At 36.9% G+C, this 6,784-nt stretch overlaps 1 non-coding gene across 1 annotated transcript; it reads left to right on the top strand.

Moving 5' to 3' along the window:
* Window positions 1–6,055: 6,055 nt before the first annotated feature.
* On the top strand, window positions 6,056–6,162 carry LOC121016513 (U6 spliceosomal RNA). Its single transcript, XR_005784326.1, has one exon. It is a non-coding gene; the product is annotated as a U6 spliceosomal RNA (small nuclear RNA).
* Window positions 6,163–6,784: the final 622 nt, after the last annotated feature.

Genomic DNA, 6,784 nt, shown 5'->3' with positions numbered 1-6,784 from the left:
TCATGTTCCAAAATAGAGAACTTGCAATATATTTCTTGAAGATCTTTTGTCAACACGTGTAGAGTATGTCATTATTTTAATAGATGAATAGACTTCAATAGTATAGATATACCACAGAACTGTAGCAAAAAGAACATAAGCTTAAGTATATGTGTAGGGAAAGGGCAGGGGTGGGGTTTGATAGCAAAGATGGAGAGAGAGGTGTTAAATGCTAGGCACTTGAATTTTAATTCATATTGGAACAGAGATGGAGCATATGGCCTCCAAAGTGCAGAGTTGAGATTGAAACCCACATAAAGCTACAGCCCTCAAACAGCTGGCCAACTGGTACAAGACAGACTGGAAGAATTTCACTCATATGACCAAGCAGATGCAAGAAAGTTTGTCTCTTCCTACAGCTATAGATAGTTAAAATCTTTGTGAGAAAGTAAAACCTCGTGTGTACCATATTCCAGTATGGAATATGAACTCACATACAGTACCTTTCATAGGACACCAAATTTACACAAAAATTAGTCCTGCTGGTGCTACCACTGAGCTGTCTGACTAAAGTAAATGCAAAACCCTCCTGGAGTGATATTTCTACAAACCACAGATGAAACAGTCCCCACTGAAGTTAAGGTCACAAACAAAAATCGCAAATCACACACAAAAAGGAAACCCAACTGAGTAAGAGTCTGCAGTAAAACAAAGAGAATGGTTAAAACAAAACTAGAGGTAATATAATTAAGACACTTTCAATTTTTTTTTAATATATGAAATTTATTGTCAAATTGGTTTCCATTCAACACCCAGTGCTCATCCCAAAAGGTGCCCTCCTCAATACCCATCACCCACCCTCTCCTCCCTCCCACCCCCCATCAACCCTCAGTTTGCTCTCAGTTCTCAACAGTCTCTTATGCTTTGGCTCTCTCCCACTCTAACCTCTTTTTTTTTTCCTTCCCCTCCCCCATGGGTTTCTGTTAAGTTTCTCAGGATCCACATAAGAGTGAAACCATATGGTATCTGTCTTTCTCTGTATGTCTTATTTCACTTAGCATCACACTCTCCGGTTCCATCCACGTTGCTACAAAGGGCCATATTTCGTTCTTTCTCATTGCCACGTAGTATTCCATTGTGTATATAAACCACAATTTCTTTATCCATTCGTCAGTTGATGGACATTTAGGCTCTTTCCACAATTTGGCTATTGTTGAGAGTGCTGCTATAAACATTGGGGTAAAACACTTTCAATTTGAAGATACTTGTCTTTCTTTCACTCTGGAAAATTTTACTCTGTAGCCTTTTCTGTTATTTCCATCCCCTCCATTTTCTCTCTTCTCTCCTTCTAGAACAGCTACTAGCCGAATGATTGGAACACTTGGATTTATCTTCTATCCCTTTTATCTTTTCTCTCATTATCCTTCTTTTTTTTTTAACTCTTTAACCTTTATTTATTATTGAGAAACAGAGAGAGACAGAATGTGAGCAGGGGAGGGGCAGAAAGAAGGGGAGACACGGAATCCAAAGCAGGTTCCTGGCTCTGAGCTGTCAGCATAGAGTCTGAAGCTAGGCTCGAATTCACAAACTGCGAGATCATGACCTGAGCCAAAATTGGATGCCTAACTGACTGAGCTACCCAGGCACCCCTCTCATTATCCTTTTCATGGTACTTTACCACTAAGAATGCAAGCATCCCTTGACACTAACCGTATACGAAATAAATTGCTTTTCAGCCATGTCAATTGTTATATCAGGCCATCTACCGAAAAACACTTTTTAATAAGTATTTTATTTTTTCATTTCCAAGATCTAGAAATGCCTCCTGAATACATAAGACTCTTCCTATATTATGAATATGATACTCTTAAAATATTGTAATTAAGCTTAACGTCTTTTTCTGTTCTCTTAATTCTGTTAATTTTTGTTAAGCATGAAGCCTCACCTTCTTTGTATTGTAGTTTGTTTGGTTTTGTTTCTCAAATGTTTGGTGATTTTTGCTTGTAGATTCTTCTTTGATTATGTGACTCCCAGATCTCTATCAGTGTCAACTCTTTTTGTCTACTGCAGTCTGACTTTAAGACAGGGTTGGGATATTGCAGTCAGACAGGATCTGAGGATGATTTGTGTGATAGTATCTTTGATCCTCCTGGAGGTCAGTAGCTACTTGAGCACTGGTCTGCTTTTCCAGCCCCAGCGAATGATTCAATTCATCCACAGCAGCCTAGCGCTTTGCGCATGCAGAACAGGTAAGGGTTACTGATTTGCTGCTCCACATGCAGTTCCTAATTTTTCAAATTGATAAATGCTCCTGAGCTCCTTCCACTTCTTCATATCCAATGGCTCTAAGTGTATAGTTCTGTCCAACCTACCTCGACCTCAGTCATCTCCACATGTGTTGGGTTTTTCTTTCATTTAGTTTTATTCCTCCAAGCATTTGTTCTCTGGTAATTTCTTTCAGAATTTAACACAAACGTATTTCTTCTGATAATAGGTTTCCCTGGTTTCCAATGATATTAGACTGTATTTTATTATCAGTATCTATTTACATATATTTTATGAGATTTAGTGAGCAGTAAGTGGTAGATGTGTATGATCAGTCTGCCATCTTGAATCAGTCTCTGATATTAAGTAAATCATTTGAAAACTTAGAACTTTAATCAGTAAGAAATTATAAATTCTCTGCAATAGACCTCACAATTGACTGGCAGACATCACTGAGGACCGATATAGTACTTCTGTCTTAGGGAATGTGTTTTAGTGTGAGATCGAGGGTCTGGGGTCAAATAGCCCAGTTAGTGGACTACTATCATAGGCTAGATTAGTGGTTCTCAATGTTTTCAATTATAGGGACATGTTTCTGCATTTCAAAAAGCTTATGGTTCTTTACAAAATAATAATTGAACTTTTAGTATCCATTGTTTGAGAAAACATGTAACAACAAAATGCACTGATGATTCCCAGGTTCAGTTCTCTCTCTCTCTTTTTTTTTTTTTTTTAACCGCTGGGGTGTGTCTCTCCACAATGAATTCCATAGTCTATTAAAGTTATAAGTGCCTGTTGCTACAAATAGTGCTCTTAAATTTCACAAGAATATTTGAAAGCTCTCAAATAGATCTTTTATTAGGTATTTTCATGGAATTAAAGCTTTTACCAGGATAGAGGGTTGTTTTTTCTGTTTACCAAAGGAAAAAAACAAACAAACATGGTTCTTCATAAAATTTACTATTTTTTAAATATCTTAGCGAATGTGCCAAAGGCTTTCAGTCCTTAACATTGCTATTAATTATATGTACTTTAAGGTTTAAAGCATTTTCCAATCTATTATCTCACTGGATCTTTATAATAATCAGATGGAAACAGGGCAAATGATAACATGTATATCAATCTTACAGCTAATAATAGGTTCAGAGAACTGAAGGAGTTTCCCCCAGTTTGCAGTTAACAAGCAGCAAAGCCACAGCCAGAACCTAAGCCTCCCAGTGCTCTGTCCATTCATCCCCAAATGTCAATGCACAGAGCAGTGCTGGCCCATTACAAATGGAAAAACAAGGACAGTTTAAGCAGTATCAAAGCAAATATTTCAAAATTTTTATTAAGAGATCATCACTTTATTGCTTTTTGGGATTTAAAATGCTCTTTATTAGACTTCTTATCACTAGGATGGACTAAGTTGATGCGGGAAGACTTCATTATTCCTGCATAGACAAAGCCTTGATAAGGTATTACAAAAAGCTTTGAAGTACATAACTAAGCACTAAAACAAAACATAGAAATCCTCAAGTTCCAGAAATAAAGAGAATGCTAAAAAGTGGTGATCAAGAAGTAAGGCAACCAGAGAGGTGGAATCAAATTTGACCTTAGGAGTTGCAATGGGGGTTAAGGCCCCACATGCAGTAGAACTGGAGTTGAGCATAGAGCCAGGATTCCAGAAGAGTTTTGCTGCTGTGAAAAAGACTCTAGAATCTCTCTTTCTGATTAGACTGCAAGGTAGGGGGTAAAACAAACTGATTATCACCCAGACAACACACCTCCTAAACTAAGTCGTGCAAAAAATGGGAGCCAAGCATGTATTCATGAGTAATAGCGCAGAAAACCCAAACCAAGGTTGCAACAGAAAACCTGAGAACCAAAGAACCAGAAGAATCAGAGAAACGTGAAGGACCCAAGTATAGACAACAGACAAACATAATACTGCCCCATTGTCACACTTTACAATCCTGGATACAGGATGGAAAGCAATACCTACGATAAGATGGAAAAAATGTACCCATCTTCCAGGGGAGGGAGTCAGCAGAATTCATCCCCCAAGGATTACAGACAAGAGAGCAAAGAGACTATAAAATTACTAAGCTTAAATGATTCAGGACATAAAAAATAAAAACTATACAGAAAAACCAGAACAGCACAAAAAATAAGAGGCATATTTCAGGGGGAAAAAGCTATAAAAATTCTAAAGATAAAAAGTATATATCATTTTTTAAAACTTAACTCAGTAGATAAAAAACAAAAAGCTCAGTAGACTAAACATAGCTTAAAACAAAGTTGGAAGACAGTTGAAGAAATCTCACAGAATGAAACACAAAAAGATAAAAAGAAATATTAAAAAGAAAGAGGCACAGAGAATAGAACATTACTAAGTGTTCCAGAAGGACACAATAGAGGGAATATGAGAGAAATCTGCGATAAAAATGGCTATGATAGAGACTACTTGTTCTCAGTAACCAATCTGCCTCTCTGCCTTTTTCATTGAATCACCAACTTTTAGCTGAGAACTTGGCTGTCCAGTATAAAGACAATATTTCCCAGTTTCCCCTATACCTAGATTAGCCATATGACTCTGTTCTGGGATGTAGCCAAAACAGCATGTACAACTTCCAGAAATGTCCTTAAAGGGAGGAGGTAAGATTTTTCTCTCCAGCTTTTCCTTCTTAGTAGCTAAAACACTAATGGTATTGTTTAAGTTTGATTAGAGAATCTACTTACTGAGAATGAATGGTAGAATAAAACAGAAGAGTCCCTGAGCTCCTGACACCATCAAATACCACCTGGATAGCCTAATATGTGTGAAAAAGAAATAAATTTCCATCTCGTATGAACCACTTTGATTTAGAGTTGTTTTTTAAGGTCACTTATGGCAGAATCTATTCATAACTAATGCAATCAATGGTTGAGAATTTTCTACAATTAAAGAAATTTGTGAATCTTCAATTTGAAGAGGCAAAATGAATTTTGAGCTAGAAAAAATGAAATTAAATCCACACATGGACATAGAATAATAAAACCACAAATGTACAGAGAAAAACTTTAAAAGCAAATCAGAGAGAAAAGTGATTGTTACCCATAAGAAAAGACAAACTTCTCATCCACAATGAGAGACGCAAGAAGAAAATGGAGTAATATCTTGAAAATGGTGGAAGGCAATACTGCTCAACATAGAATCCCATGCTTAAATGAACTATAATTCAAGAATGAGGACAAAACATGGACATGGTAAGACATACACAGTTTGGCAATAATAGCAAGTACTTATATAACACAACTTTACAAGGCACTGTTCTAAGTACTTTATATATTTTAACTCATAATCTTTGCAACAGCCCTCTGAGGTAGATACTATTAATATTGCTATATTAGAGATGATGTAACTAAGATACAGGGAGGCTAAGTAACATGCCCAAGGTCACACAGCTAGTATCCGACCAAACTGGGATTCAAGCACAGGCATTCTGCTTCAGATGCCATGGTTTTAATTGCTCATCTTCAATGAAATTACTACTGAAAGATGTGATTTATTTTATTTTGTTTTTAAAGATGTCTTTTTTTTTAAGTTTATTTACTTTGAGAGAGAAGTAAGTGTGAGTGGGGGAGGGGCAAAGGGAGGAGGGAGGGACAGAGACACAGAGAGAGAAAGAGAATCCCAAGCAGGCCCCAAGCTGCCAGCACAGAGCCCGACATGGGGGTTCTAACCCATGAAGCTGTGAGATCATGACCTGAGCCGAAACCAAGATTTGGATGCTCAACCCACTGAGCCACCCAGGCGCCCCTGAAAGATGTCCTTTAAAAGATCGATACAGTGTTCACTTCAGCAGCACATCTACTGAAATTGGAATGATCCAGAGAAGGTTTGCATGGCCTGTGCACAAGGATGACACACAAAAGCTTGGTATGGAACTTGGACAGAAAAAGTAGGATATAAGCAGAAAAACAAGGAAACTAAATCAGCAAATAATATTGATTAACTTACTTATTAACACAAAAACATTCTTTCATGAAATAATTCTGACAATAGATTCTAGGGGATTTTCTCCCCTTGTAGTGTCTGTATTTGGCAAGAGAAAATATCTGATGGCTTTATGTCAATTCCCCCCAAATTTTGGTAATTTTCCTAGTGTGTGAAATCATAGTCTGGCAACTAGTGATCTATTGTGCAATAAAGATTTTTTTTTTCAAAAAAGCAAATTTGCAAAGTTAATTACTAGTGTGTCATGCAAAAAAAAATATTTATTGGTATTAGGATATTTTGTTGGTTATCTGGATTCATGCTGTAAGGACAGGCTGCATTTAGCCATTAGTGAGAATCACTGTTTTCCTCAAACATGGCTCCTGTGAAGGAAATAATGTAAGTCAAAATGTCAAAAAGGAAGAAAAAAAAAAAACCCCACCACAGAAACTCATTGCTAACTTATTAAGGTTTCTGGAGAGAATGCTTTTTGTTGATAAATTATATCAAGGTCATCTACAGTATTTCAGCCAAGAAGGCAGAGCCCAGTACTGTTACATGCCCACCAAAATCAAAGATGGA

Source organism: Herpailurus yagouaroundi, unplaced genomic scaffold (genome assembly GCF_014898765.1).
Source record: "Herpailurus yagouaroundi ecotype Mexico unplaced genomic scaffold, PumYag 210, whole genome shotgun sequence".
NCBI lineage: Eukaryota > Metazoa > Chordata > Mammalia > Carnivora > Felidae > Herpailurus > Herpailurus yagouaroundi.
This window is presented reverse-complemented; position numbering and strand designations above follow the sequence as displayed.